Below are 19,902 nucleotides of genomic sequence, written 5' to 3'. Positions count from 1 at the left end.
ACGCTCGACCTACTCTGTGTGAGTTTATGAATCAAAAGAAGTACGCAACGCACAATGTTTGGTCCCGTGTATGAAACTGGACGGCGTTCAACAATGGCCAAGAGACAAAAGGGAGAGAGACCTACTGCCTACCTACCCACACACAGACACAACGGATAGCAAAAGACACAAGGTTTCCGATCACAACGCACAAACAAATGGCTACATTTTCTACAAAACTGATTTCCTGTCTCTCTCCTATTTCGAAGGGAAAAAACAGTGGAAAACAGGGAAAGAAAAGCCGGGCCGCATATATCCCCTTCCTGTTCTTTGATTTCAGGCCGAGCATACACACACACACACAATCATAATCATCATCATAACACAAATAAAAAGAGAGAGAAAAAAGTCCATCCGCTTTTTATTTCCATTTTCTCTAGCTCTTTTAGTCGCAAACAATAACTCTCCTTTTTGCCATAAATAGACAAAAACAGAAAATTCCATTATCAGAGAATTTCTTGTTTTTGTTTATCTCTGGTTGTAAATTCTTTGTTTTCTTTTCAAATCCACCGCAAATAGTCGTGTGCATAATTTTGTATGGCCCCCGCGCTTAGGCTTTGCTGATTGAGCAAGAAATAATTCACTTGTGCGCCAATAGCACTCGTCCATATCTACCGCATTTCCCCCCCGCGTCTTATTACATGTGAAATAGTTAGAGGAATGCCAAGCCCATCACATCCTCGAGCTCCTATTTGGTCGTGTTGTATCTAATAATCATTACCTTATGGAGAAACCCCTAAATGGGAACAAAAATAAACGCAGAACGGGTGCTATTTAACAATTCCTCTCTGCATAAACCACCCACATCGAATAGTCGGAGAAACTCGATACTTTTCGGTCTCTTAACATCTCCTCGAAATGACAACAAAAATTAGTCGAGGAATTCAGTCCTACCTTTAGTAGTCTCAACAGTTGCAGAGAATGTCGGTGCATCGAATGCTGGAAAAGATTACGGGGTCACAATCCAGCTGGGAAGCGTTGCATCACGTGACTCATCGGCTGGAGGGCTGCTGCTCTGCTTAGAACTCGCGTCACTGTTAAAAAACGGCAGATCGAAAATCCAAAATCAAATATTGACTGGTAAAACGTAGGCAACAACATGAATTTCTCCGTCTGTCTATCTGTTTCACGTATTTTGAGATGTCCTCTTCATGTTTCTTTGACTATCTGATGAGAGTATCTCTGTGTAAAACTGGGCAGGGCTGTTTTCATGGAGATCAAACAGTCAACTCGCAAGCCAGAGAACGAGCCCGCACCGAATCAAGAGGGCCCCCACGTTTGATTAATGCACGATCATGTGTGCCCTTATAGTCCCGGTCGCGGTCTCCCCGGGCTGTAACCATTGTCGTTATCATCCACAGTATAATATGCAACAATGTCTTGTAATATTCAAAGCAAAGTATATCTACAACATACAAGTCTAAATGATATGCATATCGACATGGAAAATCAGCCAGACCCATTGCAGCGACATTTCTAATGCATATTCTCATCAATCTATCAATCAAAAACCAAACCTTATGCAACCGTAAATTCATTTCCCCCAAAACACACAAATCCAATATGAACATTTTCTGTCCATCTCATGGCAGTCGGTCGGTCAGATGGTCTGGCATTACTCATGCTCAACCAAACTCCAACTCGAATCCATTAGTAAAGACGTATAACAAAAAAAAAAAAAATTATCTAAATTCGATACTTTTTCAAAAAGAAAAAAAAAAGGTCTCTAATAATATGATCCATTTAAGAGACAGTTAAAACATGTTTAAGCCGATAGAAAAATATTCGGGCGGTGAAGTGAAACTCGTTTCTTTTCGAGGGGAAAAAAATGTGCGAAAGGATTGACACCGAAATCAGTCTCACTGTCCGAGTTCATTGACACTCTAACGGTGTCAAATCGGCTTGGGAAATATAAACACCAAAAAGGCGAGAAGACGAAAAGAATCGCACTACAAAGCAGGAAAGAAAAAAAACAAAATTCCTTTGGCTCTAGTCAGGCGGACCCTGCTCTGTTACACAATGTCTAATTAGAACGAATTCTCTCAGCGACCAATCCAATTGTCCCACCTACGTTGTTTGTTTAGGCAGAGGGAAAGAGCTATGCAACGCTTCTTTTTTACTCCTTTTTTCCAGCCAAAATAAATAATAGGGCTTCGCTGGGGCGTTGATGAAATGTCACACCTGATCAAACACGCAAAGCTCCTTAGACTGTAAGTAATGCGATACATTGGCGACTACAACACGTGGAAATAAGGATGTAGGAGGCCTTCATCATCGAAACGTCACGAAAGAAAACTGTGGGCCCCAGCTCTTGGCAAGCATCCAAGAGATCATCGAGACAAACAGTCTCAAAAAGCAAGAAACTGTTTTCAAAATATCTTTCTCTCTCCTCTCCTCTCCTGTGTGTCCCTTTTCTTTTTCTCTCTCTCCGTTTCGAGTATCACTCTCATCTGTATACCTTTGCTGTTGTGTTTCGGGGGACGTTGATCAATGGCGTCGATTGGAATTCAAAAGGAGAAACGATTCCCTCCTTCTCCAATGAACCACATGGAAGAAACAAGGACACACAATGTGTTGAAGAAGAGAACCGAAAAAGAAATAAAATTGTACTTGTTGCGACAAACTTTTAGATTCCTTTTCGCTTCTTCTCCTTCTTCTTCTGGCGGAGTGCGATAGAGGTAGGGTGTTTTGCTGGAATTATTGCACAACCATCGAGAGAGAGTATAGTCAGGAAGAAAGAAAAAAGAAAAGAAAAAGACAGAGAGACTCTCGTAAGTCCTGCGCCGACGTCGGATTGTCTAATATAAGGCGCTCTCTTGCCCATAAACGGCCATCGAATTCGCAACACATTGGGGACAAGCAAACGGGCCAGACATGAATAAGCGCCCAGCTTCTTTATTTCTTTTTTCAGCTTTCAAACGAGCTGGGCATTTGTTTTCGGGGCGCCCTATACAAATTGTTATTTGCTAAATAGAAGCCTTCACATCCATCTCTTCTGGCCAATAAAGAAAAGAATTTCCTCAGAGGGCGGAGGGACGGACAAAGTATTTATTTATTTGTTGAATTCAATCCCCCAAGTCAAGTCGGTTGAGAATCCAGCATCATTCCTCATCTCTTGAATGAGCAGACATTTCTTCCGCGCCTCCCATACGATGAGTGGGAGCAATGAACACCATCTCACTGGCCAAAGAATGAATGAGCGAGAGAATAAAAGCAAAAAAAAAAAAAAAAAGGATACACAAGAGATGATCATGCTGGAACGGCCCAGTACACAACCAGCCAGCCAACCGTTTCGGAAAAACAAACTGGTGGTCACGCAGCATAGCATCAGCAGCACGGACCAAAAGAAAAGAATATGGAGAGCTGCTGCTGCTGCTGCTGCTACTGCTACTGGTTGGCTGTATGTATGTGTGTGTGTTTAGATAGCAGAGTCCGGACGACGACTCTCTCATCATCCATCATTGAATAGGGCAACAATTATGAAGCCCCCAATTTCCTGTTTCGTCCAAGAGCCTGGAGAAAAGAGCTCAGCTTTATGCTTTTCTCCACATTGAGACGGGCTGACTTGGCAGCATTGTTGCAATTCCGTCCACCACCGAAAACCTCCAGCCCCCCCCCCCCCCCCCCCCCCCCGAAAAAGAAAAAAACAGTTTTTTTTGAATGGTCATCAAGAAGAAAAAACCCCTCCTCAGTGGTCCTCTTCCCTGTTTGCCAGTGCGTGTGTATCTACGGACGCTATGGTCGTGAGAACAGCGACAATACATCTAATGGGAATGCCATTCTCTAAAAGCGTCCATCTTTTTATTTATTTTTTTCCTTCCTTCCTTCCTTCCTTTCACGTTTCTCCTAAACCCCTCACCACTCACTCGGCGTGTCCCTTGATCGGTGACGTCATTATCAAACCTTTTCTCCCATTTTATTTTTTCCTTTATAACTTCCTTCCTTTTTTCTTTGTTAAATCAATAGCCCAAACGACGACGACGACTAATTTGTCGTCCCCCTCAAAACACACACAACAACAACAACAATAACGAAAGGAAAAAAACACACACAACTAGTCGCTTTAGGTCCCGTGCCCTCCTTTACACTCGAGTCCGTGTAAACACCCACACAACATAAAGAATCGAATGAGTCGAGCTCCCTGGCGATTAATTAGTCCTAACTCATCGTATAACATGTTGTTATTTGGCTTTTCATTCCCTTTATTGTTTGCCTTTTTTCCATCATGAACCTATTCTTCAGACCCCACTGCTGATATACCCCACGCCCTCCCATGTCCCCGTCATTTACCAAGTTAGTTAGAAAAGGTTAAGCTGATATAACACGATCCCGACGGACTTGTTAATACTCTATATATACTACTGTACAGTAGTGGTAGTAGTACTACACTGCAACACACAGACTCTCTCTCCATCCCCATTAGCGCCTACACCGAGATTCATCTCCCCTCTTCTTTCTCTCTTGATTTTAGATCCAACTTTTTCCCCCGCCACTCTCACAATCTCTGCTGACCTCTCCCCCCTCCCGACAACGGTATTAAAGTTGTTGCATAGACTCTGCTCTTTCCTCCCTACATCTTTTGATATCCCGCCCAACACTCACCACCACCAGTCCACGACCCCTCGCAACCGTTTGAGAAAAATGTGTCCGTGGAAAAAGCGTCGCCTAGTGTCGGAGCCAAAACTGACCGATGGTCGTCTCCGTTAATTAATCAATAACGCAATCGATATATCGACCCGTTTCTCCTTCTCCTTTACGGCTTGCGCAGCTCTGAAATGAGAAGAAAAACTAAGATCGGTGCATGGCAAAATAAAAAGAGAGAGAGAGAAAAAAACAACTATCGACGCTTGATGATGGCGAGGCCGTGGCGGCGGCGACGTGGCAGAGTTATTACACTAATGCGACGATACTACTCCACACGTCACCCTCTCTTTTCGCTCTCTCTCTCTCTCTCTCTCTCTCTCTCTCTCTCTCGCTAGTCTATATTTACAAGTCCCCCGGGCACGCTTAATACTGTTAACGAGCAGCCTGGTAATTAATTACTCGGTGCCGGGGCACACTACTAATACTAGTGCTGGCACAAATGGACCGGCCACACCGGTTAATGGCTTCTCTTATGTAGCTAAAAAGAGAAAAGAGAAGGTCGTTATAGTTGAGGGGAGGGGGTGGTCCTCTCTACACTAGTGTAGTTGTTCCAGTCCACAGTAAATATATATAGACTGTATATGTGTGTGTGTGTATCCAGTGGCGAAAAGTAAGGTCCAGGGAACGAGAGAGAAACTGTGTGTGTGTGTGTGCGCCGGCCCTTTTTGCTTTACACTTCCTCCTCCTATTCCCCCACCCTCACCACCCAACACTAAACCCCTCCTTGTGTGCTCTTATTCTTCCATTTTTATACATGCGATGCGATCAATACTGGACGTTAGGCACAGTGAAAAAAAGAAAAATGTGAACCGTATCTCTCGTCTCTGCCGCCATCATTTCATTTCACTCGGGTTGCAGCAACGGTGGGGTTTGATCGGTGCCAACAACGGCGGACATTGACCGGACTAAATGAGAACGACTGGAGACGGGAGACGTAAATGGAAAACAATGACAGCACGTCCATATAATTTTTGGCAGTCACGCGCTCCCTACCCATTTCACGCAAAATCGGTCAAACATAACCCCAAATTGGGTTAATTATTATCAGGCGAAAAAGACAAAAAAAAAACGATAAATTTTCACCAACTAAGATGAAATTGTGTTGTTCTATTGATTCTTTTCCGTCCCTCTAAATTAAACCCCAGAGTTGACCCGTGTCCTAAAACTCCACCCCGAAAAACGAGACAGCCACCCTCCACTAAATTCTCCTCACGGCGTCACCACCCTCTTGTTCTCCTCCTCCTCCTCCTCCCAAAAAGAACCCAGCCAAAAACGCCTGGGGGTGTGTGTGAGTCAAAGAAATCAATTTGAGTTAGAACTTGGCCTAGTAAACACACTTTTCCGCTTAGTTTTTCCCTTGCACAAAAGTCAAACAAAAAAGACGTACACCATGACCGTGTGCTATTGGGTAATTCAATCCTCTTACTAGGAAGCGGAGCGGGTTGCGAAAGGTGTGTGTGAACACGGGTATCACTGCTAATGAGAGGTCAGACATCAATAAAATAAACGAAGAGCGAAAAAAGGGGGAGCGAAAAAGGAACTGGCACAATCCCATTACACATTAGGTGATTCCCGTGTACCCCAGTCGACTTTTGTGCCCCGTGTTTGTCTTCATTCAGAAGAACAAGATTAGAAACGAGAGAATCAAAAGGGCAAGTTCGAATACTCGAAAAGAAAAAAGAGGAAAAACACGAACGAACGAGAAATGAGGCCCGAGTGAAGTGCAGCAGATCAAAGTGCAAACAAAAAACGTCATTTGTCAACGTACGGGCATCAAAGACAACGAGGAGTAAAAAATAATAACAATAAAAATAGAGCTCCAACAAAATGTGGATAAGTCCGTGACGTCGTGCACACGACAAAGGCAATGACAATCATTTTGAGGGTAAAAACACGCCTGCAACTCCTTCATTTTCCTTTTTTTTTTTTTCTGATCAACAAACAACGAAGGAAAATGAAACAAAACAACTGCAATCGAAATAATATCATCATCGAGTTGCACACACATCTACTATACTCTATAGTCCCGGACTATATAACCCTATCAAAAGCAAGAGCAAGAGAGACAGAACCTCCAAATTTCTTCTCTAACCAGAGAACCCGGCCTATAACGCGCGCCGATTGACGACGTCGTCTCGCACGACTCTTATGAATTAGTGTTATGTATACACAACGCCGAGAGAGGGGCCGATGATGGAAGTGTCGCGTGTAGCCAAAGAGTTTTGAGCTCCTCTCTTTCTCTCTCTCCCAGCAGTGCCGGCCCATTTCCTCTATCTTCAGAGAATATAGGATTACCCAGCAGGCTCGACGTTTCGGCAGAGGAGTCTTGGAATGATTCCATTAGAGATTACACACGATGACCTAACATTTAGTCAGGAAAGTCAAGAAGATGGGCGACGTTTGTCAGGCAAAGGTCAATCACGTCATCATTTTCATATCGCCGTGTAAATAGGGCGTCATCAGGTGGATGGGGGTAAATACTAAGTATTACACCTTCCAGATGATATTGTTGACATTATGAGCTCGGCGTCGTTTAAAAAAAAATTGATGATAAACCCCCTCAAAAAAAGAAGAAGGCAGAAGTAGGCACGCGTGACATCCGCCCGGAAGCGCAAGTAATGGAATGGATGGGGGTAGTGCGTCTCACCTGACAAAATCTCTTCTTGCCGCAAATGCGATATGACAATCACCAAATGCCTTTGAAGTTTCTAAGAGAGCAGATCATTTCAAAATTGGACGTCGCACCGCAAAAACCTGACCCTCCCGGAGCTTCTTCTTCTATTCCTCAGAAGGTTTCGAATCCATAAGTCAAATCAAAAGCGACACACACACACATACACACACATAAGCGCACACACTGAGGGATCCACAGGCGCACTAAAAGGCGGAAGGGAGCAAAGGAGGGCGGATAAAGGCCGACTGGAGGCGCCGACGGCGCCTCGACACTGAAGCAAAAGAGAGGCGTCGTTGTGCGTCGTCGTTACTCTTTTTTCTTCTGCCACATTGCGCCTCTTCTTCTTTTTTATTATTTTCGCTTCCCCTTTTCTTTAGCGTTAGAAAAACATTGTTGTTCCTTTTCCCTTTCGTTCTCCGTCGCGGTTTGCGCAACCGGACCGAACACCTACACACCTGCTCCGGCACACACCGCAAGCTTAAAAGCCTCCCCCTCCCACCTTAATACTCTGACCGGATCTGACACCCCCGACAGATGTAAAGACCCAAAGATCAAAAAAAGAAAAACTTCTAATCAAAGAAAATAAAAACAAAACAGCCGCGATAATGAACATTCAGTCAAACAAACAAACAAAAGAGAAGCAAAAAGAAGGAAAAACACGGTATATGTATACATTACGATGTAACTATATTGTGTATCCGTACACCTTTCTCTCTCTCTCGTCTGTTCTATTGACAACAGCTGGTTGCCAGTGTATAGCGCCGCACGCGAACACACAACATGGCGGCGGCGGCGGCAGCTCGCGAGAAAACAATAAAACGGTTATCAATACAATATAAGCAAGGAAATATACCGGAATAAGGCTCGTCTCTTTCCGCCATTAACGAATGTCTCTCACAAAAAAAAAACAACCGAAAAACAAAAAATACCCCCGAAAAATAAATATATATAGGCACAAAAGGCGAGTTAAAAGACAGGAGAAAAGAACGGAGAGGAAAGAACAATGAGAATCCTTCGTGCAAACCGGCTCCGTTCGTTTGGAATGCGGCAATCCATCAAATTAGCTCTGACGTTTTAGTATATAGCGGCATGGTGTGTATGTGCCTATGTATATATTATAGACTCTCTGTACACGTTGCACCCGGTCCCGTCACGACAACGACCAGGAAAGACGACCAAAAAACAAACAAAAAATGAAATTTTGAAGACCCAAAAAACAAAAATTCAAAACTTTTTGGGATGACATTGTCATCGTGTCGCATTTCCGATCAAACAATAGGTCGCCATTATAGTCACGACCACACCACCCCCGTCCACTACCACCAGCACCAGTACGTAAAAAAAAAGAAATCGATGTACGTATATAATAATTCTGATACATTCCTCCATTGTTGTACGTACAGTCGTTGATGCAGACGAATATAAAGAAGTGCATCTTTTTTCTCTGCTGCCTGGAATGTCTGCATACTGATCAGACATTTTTCATTCTTTTCCATTTCCCTTTTGATTTTATGCCGTTTGGAAATCGTTCGATTCAACCCCCGTGTATATTTTTCCGTGGGTGTGGACAGACGATTGAGACAATTACAAAAGGAATCTCAATCTCACTCAACAGACAAATTTATACATAATAGCGCGCGATCGCACGGCCGCAATTTGGGTGTAGTAGAAAGAAATAAGACTCCCAAGTACCCACCACCACCACCACCACTACTCTCTTATTTGATGTCCGCGATGGCGCCACACGCGGGTTGAATTAAAATTACACCCCGCTGAGAACTCTGCACGTACTTTGTTCCTTCCCATTTTTTTTTCTCTCTCTCTCCCAACTTGTGTGTGTGTTTGTTGGACGCGGGCTCGCACACGAAAAAAAAAAAAAAAAAAACCCAAAAGTTAGTGCTATAAGGTTTCACTGCCATACCACCAGAACTAACCAGGAAAAAATGTAATAATATCGACAGTTATAGGCACCAGAGAGAAAATGAGCAAAAATCATTAAAATGGGATGATGATGACCCGCTCGCTGCCGCCATCATCACCACTGCCGCCCCTCTCTCTCCGGCTGGCCAGCAGTTTTTCTGATGGTTATTTAATGTCCACCAGGAGCCCCAGAGCCTTCTCTGAGCGCGTCACACCTGAGGCGCACCTGTCCCGAGCGTAACGCGACTATAGACGGGTATCGTTTCAACCTTTTGCCGTCCATAGTCGCGGGCGTCTCGACGGCGGCGGCAGTGCTGATGCACATCATCATCAAATGGCTGTTGTACTACACTACACTCATTCTCTATTGGTAGATCTACTACCTAGCCCCGCTGTGTCTGGCTCTCTGGCTCACTATTTATTCATCTCTCTCTCTCTCTCTCTTCCTTCCTCTCGCTCTCGCACTGTGTGTTTATGCATCTTTGCATGTGTGCCCGCGCCAGCAGGTGATTAAAAATGTAATTTGATGACCCGAGCCGAGCATGATGGCGACTGCATAACTCATATAGAGAGAAGCTCATGGTTCCAAGATTCATTCCAGCTACTTGATGATGTGAAAGATAGATTTTTCCGGGATTCAATCAGAAGGTAATCACGGAAATAACCAAAAATGGAAGGAGACAACGGGGCATTAAAACAAACCGAGAAGTCTAATCGGAATTTGTTTTTTGTTTTTCCAAGATGGAACGCAAAGAAGTTCTGCCGTCGCGACCAGTTGAAAAATGCAGGTGAGTGGAGGTAAAGATACGAGTAATCAACCAAAAACAACCAACTTTTTTAGAAGCCAATCTTTCAAGTTGTTGGAAAAGAAGAAAAAAAAAAGAAAATGATCACTTATTCTATCATCAGCCACCGAGACGACAGGGGCAATTCCTACACACCGATTACATGGTACACACAACTTCCTAATTTATTTTTACCGAGCAGAAACTGCTACCAAAAACAGGGAGGAGAGAGAGAGAGAGAGAGAGAGAGAAAAAAGAGGGGGAAAAAAAGGAGAGCGAAAAGAGACGTTCGAGTTAATTGAATTATAGATCAGTCGCGGTCAATTCTCCTTCTCCGTCTATATTAATCAACTAATCATCGGCCTTGCTTCTTCATTGATGATGGTCAACCGGACTCTGGTGGCCCGGGGTCATCTGGGCTTATTAATAAATAGAGAAACACACAGAGACGTCCCCCGCAGTTAATCCCCACAAACACAAAGTTTTTTCATCACACGATCGGTAGAAAAAGAAAGAACTAGACGAATAAAAAAAGGAAACAGAAAGACATCAGCGCCGAGTGATACGTGCCGAGTATAAATCAATCAATTGAGGATTCATAGGGTCCACAAAGTCATAAACAAACAAACAGGAGAGAGACGGGAAAAGGAGAAAAATAGAGAACTTGCTTTATTCACAAAAATGGAATATTATATAGACGACCATCAACTCTGTTTGTTTGTTTGTGCCCAGTCTCTATTTCAAAGTGGGGGGGAAAATGGATGCTGGACAAGGAGACACAATGGTTGCTCCTTGTTTGTTTTTCATCCCGAAAACTAAAGAAAGGGTCGGTCATTCCGTCGATGTAAATAAGGATGGAGGGCATGGGGTGACGGCTGAATCTATAATGCAATCGGGATAATCGATGGTGTCTCTCGTCTGGCTTTAAGAAGCGTGTTGGCTCGGTTCGGCTCGCCCGCTGTTGACCAACGTCCATCAACCCGAGTCTCCAGTACCCAGTAACTGGCAAAGAAACTTCTCTTGTATATACTGCATTAAGAAAATGAGAGCAGAATGAGAGTCGGCGATTCGCTCCGAGTTCCAACAAACTTGCCCAGGAGCTTTCCATCTTCTCCTTTCTCTCTCTCTCTCTCTCTCTCTCTCTCCTACAGTGAACTTGATTTATCGTCAACAATCCAAAAACGGGCCGGCAAAAAGCTTTTCTTTTCCCCCCTCTGTTCTATCCAGAGCAACGGTCCAGTCCAGTATACCTAGACGACCGGTAGGGTGGGGCTCAGGGTCGAATCGAATCAAATCCCTTCACGTAGGGACTACACCACGGTCTCGGACGTCTACACAATTAGTTAATTCATGACGGAAAGTAGAAAGAAGCAAAAGAAGACTATCGAGTCCCCGTACCTTGTAACCTGAGGCCTTTTAATATGTTCCTGCTGTAGTTACAATTTGGCCTGCTTATCCGTGACTGGGCCCACTTTATTTAACAATTTGACCAAGAGGACGCCATAAGAACGGCATGTGTGTATGAGCGAGTAAAAAGAAGAGAGTGAATCCAATTGAATATTTGTGTCGGAAGTCCAGTCCAGTCGACTGGGCGATTCAATGAATAATATAACAACAACCGGCTCCAGCAACAGCCGCACACACACGAGCAGATAGTCGGAGAACAGCTAGTTGGGAACGCGGAACCGTTGACACGACAGATGTTGTACATCTCCTCTACGCTCCGAGCGCTTTTGCCGATGAAACTTTACATATATAGAATTTGTGAGGAGGACGTTCAATCAATATCACTAATCTATATACAAGGATGGGATTGCCAGAGATGCTGCCGCCGATTTTCTCTGTCCATTATACACGGATGTAAAAGAGCGAGGCCACGCACACTGCCCAGGACCCGCTAACTACCAAAAGGGGTGAAAGCAACAACGACGACGACGACGACGATGATGATAATAATAATAATACAAACAAACAATTCCACTGAGTGGCGTTGATTTTTGACTCTTTCTCCTTGGCTCTTACTTGACCCTCCGATAATCAACCTAATGGTTCGACGCCTTGAGTTAATGGCGCTCGGTCTCCATGGGAATCAAGCTAGGGGTCAGAAAGAGTCCATGTCCAGGGAAACAAATCGTTGCTTCCTGATACAAATTTAGTCTACAGTATTACAATAAATACAGAGGGGAGTTTCTATAGTATCTGCTGGTGGTCCAGCTAACTAAAGATCAGGCGGATTGGATGAGAGAAATGAGGCAAGGGGGACGATCGTAGTTGCCTGGACAGACGGGGTCCAGACCCTGGTCACGCTTAAACACAAGAGCAGGGGGTCTGTCAATTACATCAGCAACTGGTACATAAAACATAAATAGTAAATCACATCGATTTCTATTGATGTTTGTCTGTGTGTGTAGATGTATAAATGTGTAAATACCCCGTGTATGTAAATAATAATTTATAGGATTTTTTTTTTCTTTTTGTTAAAGGCCACATTTTTTGCCCTTCTCATTTTATTTTATCCAAACGAGTTGACTTAACGACTGATTCCCCTCTCCTTTGCTCGTGTGTTTGACCGCTCCTAAACGGGGCCCCAACCGTGACGGATTTCTCCAACCAACCGATATTTTTCTGCCTTTTTTTTTCTTCTTCTTTTAACTATTAAACAACATAAAAAGCCATTCCACACAACAACAAAAAAGATGGGCAGCAGTAGGAAAGAAGAAAAAAAGAAAGGTCTGTTTTTATATCTGTACGAGTGTGTCTATTGCACAGTTGTTTTTATTCGACGAATAAATCATCCTCTTATTTTCCTTTTTTCTTCCTTCTCGTCCCCACATTTCAAAAAAAGAAGTTTCGCACTGAAATGTTCATACAAGGGGGAAATTACTGTCGCCATGTTTGAAAGAGAGAGAGAAAAAAAATACTAAACGTTTTCAGTTTTTACCGGAAAAGTGTCTCTGATTTCACGAGGGATCTGGTTGGAGGAAAAAATAACAAACAAACAAAAAGGAACGTTTAAAGGAGAGGGGGAGAGAGAGATGAAGAATGAACTACACAAGGAGCGAAGGTTTTTTTTTCTTCTTTAAAAGAAAAAAAGGTAAGAAATGTGTGTCATATGGACTTTTCTTCTTCCAACAGCAAAAAGAAAAAAAGTGGAAAGAATAAAATGCCAAAGAGGAACAATAGCTAACGAAACTGTTGCCATGACAACCTTGGGCGTTATATTGAAAGAAGAACCCCCCGTTTGGAAAATAAGGAGAAGGGGGAGGAGTGTTACACATGTATCCCCCACGCATATTCCTAGAGTCTTATTTTATTTGATGTATAAGAGATATCGATTGGGTTCAAAAATGTTACTCGGTGTGTGAGTGTGTCGCTCCTTATGTCGTTCATCGATGCCCTTCTAACGTTTCCCTTGGCGACATACGGCGATGGTTAGTTTAGTCAAGCAGCATTTCACAATTCCTTGGACGACCGACGACTGCAACGACGACCGATTTTTATAATAGATTTTCATCTCTTAAACTCTGGAATGTCTGTGAGAGAGCGGCCACACAGGGGAGAAGAAGAAGAAGAAGATTCCTCATCTTTTTGTTCGAGCGGCGTAGAAAGAGAGAAAAAAGATGGAAACCGACTGATTACAAACCGAAGCAGCAGCACCACCACCACATAACCAAAACCACCATCTTTTTGTGTTAAGATCCCCCATCCACACACATAGACACAGATGGGGACATTCCGATGATAGTCCCAGATAGATCTCAAGACATCGCTCTCTGACCGACCGAACAACCCAACCGTGTGCTCTGCCGGCCTGGTGCGTGTTTTACCGTACTGTACTAGACTGTCCCGGATCATCACGTGATAAATTGCTGTCAATAATGTTCCTTCTATTTTTACTTGAAACAGAAATATTCAAAGCATTTCTATTTTTTTTTTTTTTAAGAAGAAACATCTGTGGGCAATGAAAAGGACTAGAAGAGAAAGCCACACCTGAAACATTTGTGCTGTTGTATCGATTAGAATGTGCAGTAGACTGTTAAGTCGTTTCGTCGTTTGCCCAGAAATAGAACAGAAAGAAATAAAGGAAAAAAAAACAAAAAACAAATCCAATAGGTAACAAAGCGTTTTCTCCCGCTTCGTGCATGTCGAAAGCAAAGCAAATAGTTGACATTAGTCGTGATTGGAAAGAAAACGGGGAGGGCGAATCGGTGCGAGCTGCGACCGCTTGTGTCGTAATAATGGGGGAGCGCCATTTGGGAATCAAAAGACAAGCGTCGACCAATCACCGTCTTATCTCGCGTCTCCAGGTAAATCAAATAACACACCAAAGTATAAAGTAAAAATAAAACGAGAGCCAAAATTCGAAAATTATACGCCACTTTCGAAATAAGCAAATAGAAACCACGTACCCCCCCCCCCCCCTCCAATCGTCTTTTTCACTTGGCACAGATTGCCAAGAACAAACGGTAATGCACTAATGACACGCAACTGGCGTCGTTCATCGCCAAATGGAAATTTCCTTTTTTTTTTATTTTTTGCGTCTTGGTGACCCCAACATCTCCCCTTGGAAAAAGTGGTGACAACTTTTGATGAACAAGAGAAGAAGAAAAAAAAACTAGGCGACGAAACAAGAGAAGGGACTTAGCGAAACAAGGAAGACGACACACAAAAATTACAGCAAGAGAATGAATAGAAGAAGAAAACTGTGGCATCTGTTGTCTGAGAGTTCCGTCATTGAATTGCATTTCTCTGCTAGTAACGTCGCCGCTCACAAACTCTACTACCCCATTGCCGGCTCGCTTGATTGATCCCATTCAATAGTCCAAGAAAGTCTACACACACACACATACGAAAAGCACTCGGAGAAAAACCGATGAAGAAGAAGAAGAAAGGAGATTGCGAGGGGACGTACAAAAAATACATAAGCTGATGTCTTTAAAGATCCGAACCATCTGATTGGCAACACATACTTTTCAATAGCTTTTTTTTTCTCCTTCTTCCTTCTTCTTCTTATGAAAATAAGTGAAAATATATAATAAGAGCTAAAGTAGAATGTGCAATAGTACACCCCTCCATCCTTCTTTCTCCTTAGACTTTTGGGGGTCGCCGTGACACAAAAGACACAAAACTGGCGACAAATCTTGGTGCACTATACATAATACTTATAGCTACACTCTGCAATGAGCACACAGAGTTTTGGGGCATCTTATCTTTTTTTTTTTTTTAGAGGAAAAACGTGCGTCGAATGAAGAAAACAATAACCCACACGCATGTGGAAGGAGGGAGAGAGAGAGAGAGAGAGAGAGAGAGAGAGGGGGGGGGGGATACTGTATATTTCTCTATTCGAGATGATATAAACCCAACACCGGAAGCGTCGCCGAGGCGATTGTTGTTAATTTTCTACTCTCTTTCGTGTGTGTGTGTGTGTCGTTCTGTGTAAAAAGTGAAAAGTGGTTGCAGCTGCGCTTTGGCTCTCTTATTATTATTATATATAGTTAGTTTGTGTAATGTTTTTTCTTCTTTTCTTTGGTGAAGGACGAGGAAAAGGGAGGGTGAGGTCGCCATTATTGTCAATCTCAAATTCTTATTCTGTTTCACATGAAATCGTATACATACTTCCTCCAGGCTACACGTCTCTCTCCCCCAGCTCTCAATCCCTCCGAAAATCATTTTCTATAACATTCCACGGAGAAAAATCGAACGCTTGGATAGATATTGTGGAAAAACAGGCGAGAAATTCTTCATTAACATGAGAAAGATGTGTGTCCCCCCTCCAACTAACTGTGCCCAGCATCACAGACAAAAGAGACCGAAAATGTACACCTCAGTTGACAAGACTCGCTGGACTTTTTTCCTTTCCTTGTTTTTGGGCAAGAGGGGGTCCTAGAGAACAACAGTCAATTGATATTCACCGATCGCACCGATTAAACACTCCCCAAAAACGTCCAGAATCACGTGAAAAACAAGTCCCCCATCCAACTGAATCCAACAAATGATTCTCTCCCAGCCCCGCGCGCACACACACACAGAATTGCAATTAAGAAGAAAAGAAACCCAAACATATAAAATAAAAAAGTGGCTTTGTCACAAGAGTTACCGCCGCGACGCTCATTGGCTCAGTGGACGTAGAGAAAAGTCGATATGCCCAGTCGATGATGATGATTATGACTATACAGCGCCAGCGTGTGCTGGATACTATTTACGACCGATCCGACGTCCAACTCATTTTCTTCAATCAAGTTATGTACAGTTAAGTCTGCGTGATATTATCCAAGTATATTGGGGACGTATTAAGGCAAAAGAAGAAGAAGACCCGGATCCCCCCATGCAGTTCTACAGCTTTTCCATTTTTTCTTTCCTGGGTGGCGCAGTGATTGTGGGCACGCTCGCACGCACCCATCACGCCAAGAACTTACGGTCGTAGAGATCTTCTTAAAAGTGCCGTAGAAAGAAGAGAAAAAAAAAAATAAAAAATTCAAAAAGAAGCGAGCGATGATTCACGTCAACGAAGACCCAATGGATTTCCGCAGATGGCGAGAGAAAATGTTCAAAAATCAAATGATCATTGGGAGCCACTATCGAATTAGGTCATCCATTCATGCCAACGGATACACACTATCAATGACCCTTTTGCTGGTCGAGAAATTTTTTTGAGATTTCTACAAGCGACGAGTATAAAATGAAAAGAAAAAAGGTCAGCAGGCTCTTTCTCTCCCCCACAAATCTTTTTATTTTTCTATTTATTTATTATTATTATTTTTCAATGAAAAGCCTTTGCGGATCCGGCACCAGGGGTATATATAGAGAGAGAGAGACACCCGAGTTGTTTGTATTGGTGATGGAGTGTGATGGAACAGGGAATCTAAACGGGGCAGGCAGTTTAGGGGTCAACCTAACCTTGATATAGGTACATATACTGGTTGGTTCTATTGCGCGGTTCGTTTCTTCTTTTTTTCCTTGCAGTGACACAAAAGTACATAATACCATCGTCTTCTTATTCCCCCGGATATACTCTCTCACACTTTTAAACAACAACCATACTGTACAGTTCGTGGTCTTCTCTCTCCTCATTGCCTCCTCAAAGTCTCTCAGGAGCTGCAGGACCCATGTAACACCAAGGTGAAGCGCAAAACCTCCCCCACCAACCAACCAACCCAACCAAAAGAGGCTCCTCCATAGGCTGCAACAACAACATTTCGTTCGTGGGTCTCGTGAATAAAAAAAGGACTATGAAAGAGAAGAAGAATCTGGAAGGGAAGGAGGCATTTGGAGGTGCCCCGCAGAGATGTACGGATCTCACCATGGTTCTTTCTTCTACTCCAACAGGGTTCTCTCTCTCTTTCCTTGGCTCTCTTCTTCTTGAGCACTCGCTCGTTCCGAGCTTTCACAGATTATAAGCGATGGCATAACTCTCTCTCTCACGTGGCTTTGAATGAGACCCATCCGACCCGAACCTCAACAGAGAGAGAGAGAGAGAAAATATGACAGTCTGATCATCATCGCCCCCCCTCGCCAACCCAACCAATAGGTTCGCCTTCTTTTCTTTTCATTTCAAGACTATCCTCTCTTTCTGGTCGTCGTTAACGTTTTTGCCTCCTCTCCATCAAAATCATCAAAAGCTTTTTTCTCTCTCTCTTTCTTGACGACTCCTGGTCCTGTCGATCTTTTAGACATGGATTCTTCATTCGTGCTCTTTTCTTTATTTGGGGAGAGAGAGAGGAGAGAAGAGTCCTGTTTTTTTTCTTCTTCTTCTTCTTCTTCTTCTGCGTCTCTCCCACACATTCAAACAAACCACACCGACTGAGTGTCCGTCAATCACAACTTTTTGATTTTCTCCTTTTGACTTTGGGCTGAGTCGAAGGCAAAAGGGAATGATAATAATAAGAATAAAAAAAGGTTTTTTTTTCTTCTAAATACACACGTCACATATTTCTTGATGTTGTTGTTGTTGTTCGAGATGGAAGGCGACCATCAAAACTCGGGCGACCAACAACAATAACCTCATGTTAAGAAGAGGAGAGAGAGAAAAATCTTCGACATTACTCACATATTGTACAAGAAACCTCAACCATCGCGATGGATCGAGATCGTGATTAGTGTGTGATGTTTCTTTGGGCGTCCGACAAGTTCACGGACAAGGTGTCAAATTGTAAAAATTTACTGGCAAGGCCCTGGACCAGCAGAGTGAGATGACTGGTGGCCACCCCATCCGGATATGATTATCATTTCTTTCCCTATTCCCTCCACACACACAAAAAAAGGTGGTGTGGACCTTCCCCTCTCTATACAAATTCTTTGGTGCATTCCTCACGCAGTCAAATTGCCCTTTACCTGTGTTACAGGTCAAAATCTCACACTAAATCCAGCGAAAAACATCTTTTAAAGTAAGAAGAAGAAGAAGAAAAAACATAATAATATTTTCGCCTTCACGAAAAACACTTCGGTAGTTTAAAGTTTCGTCCAGACCATCGGCGATAGTTTTGTTCAAAATAAAAAATCCCGGAGAGAGAATCGGGCCTTCAACATCTACACACAATTCGAATCGAATGGCAATTGGTCACGAACTGTTCAAATTTTATTAGAAGAAGAAGAAAAAGAACAAAGATATATTTTTTCTTCTTCTTCTTCCTAAAGGAATCCAAAAATAAAAATAAATCTGAATTCGTAATAATAATAATAAATAAATGAGTAAAAGAAAGAAGGAAAAAAAGAAGGCATTCAGACGCAAACCACAAAAAGGGATCGGTGGAATTGTAACTTCTCGCATTTGAAATGTTTAAAACAGAACGCGGGATGCCGTCGCTGTAGACGATAAGTACTCACGATGTGGTGCATATTCTACACAGCCTACTTTCGACGTTAAGAACCTAACCCAACCCAGAGTATACTATCCACCAACTACTCGCATATGCTGGGTGCATAATGCGAGCAGCAAACGTGGACGAAAAGTAACTCACCGCTCTTCATCAATCTCACGCGCTGAAGCCAGAATTTTAACTGCATCCTGACGACTATTTATTCATACAGGTCTTCAACTTTTCACGTTCAGATTGAAATCGCTGCAACCAACTATAACCTTCCTTGATAATGCGCATAGTGAACAACACCACACGCCCACCAGAAGATTCCTGCGCCGACAGTCAGCTAGATGCTCGACGGCGTACTTCATTTTTTGGTTGTCACTTCAAATAGTTGGGGCCAGAGGGAGATCCATCATCACGCAAATGGATTGCCGCTGATTATCGACAGCGTGTCACCTAAAGGAAATGCGGCGTGACAGGGTCTCAACTTTGTCTGGCGTTCGCAGCAGTGGTCGCGTCCATTTTCCTTTTGGTCCTCTTTCTAATCTAACGGATGCGATCGGTTCTTCTTAACATCCTAGTAGAGACACCGCCGCCGCCGCCGCCGCAAAAACAACATCTGTCGGTTGATTCTCGGCGGACAGAGAGAAAGAGAGACGACGGTCGGAGATGATCGGCTCCGGTTCACAATCCATTAAACGATAGATACGAGGACATTGTCTCCTCAAATGAAGAAGCCCCTTCAAGAGGAAACTCGGCTATTCTCGTTCAAGGAGACAAGAAACAGACGGCGAGGCCATAAGATAGTAAGTCGATCCCTCCTTCATCCGGATTACAATTTGCGCTCAGAGGGACAGTCCTCCCAAAGACGTAAAAAAGGCGGTGCCCCGGTGCCCCGTGAGAGTGATATAATCAAAAATGCGCAAATAAAAAAAATAAAATAAAGACGAATAAAATAAAATAAAAAAAGAGGCTAGAAACTAGACCCAATATGGTATTGTGTGGCATTTCTCTCTTCAACATTCACTATCAAACAAAC

At 43.2% G+C, this 19,902-nt stretch overlaps 1 protein-coding gene across 2 annotated transcripts in view; it reads right to left on the bottom strand.

The window, feature by feature from the left end:
• LOC124330698 (zinc finger homeobox protein 4-like) overlaps positions 1-19,902 on the bottom strand; it is an 87,935-nt gene that overhangs the window by 54,313 nt on the left and 13,720 nt on the right. For both annotated transcript variants that reach the window (XM_046788738.1, XM_046788739.1), the window contains one exon: positions 934-1,073. The gene's annotated coding sequence lies outside the window, so the exon portion shown is untranslated. The remainder of the gene's footprint in view (positions 1-933; positions 1,074-19,902) is intronic.

Source organism: Daphnia pulicaria, chromosome 1 (genome assembly GCF_021234035.1).
Source record: "Daphnia pulicaria isolate SC F1-1A chromosome 1, SC_F0-13Bv2, whole genome shotgun sequence".
In the NCBI taxonomy this organism is placed as follows: Eukaryota; Metazoa; Arthropoda; class Branchiopoda; order Diplostraca; family Daphniidae; genus Daphnia; species Daphnia pulicaria.
The sequence above is the reverse complement of the archived record's forward strand: the minus strand, read 5'-3'. Positions and strand labels throughout refer to the sequence as shown.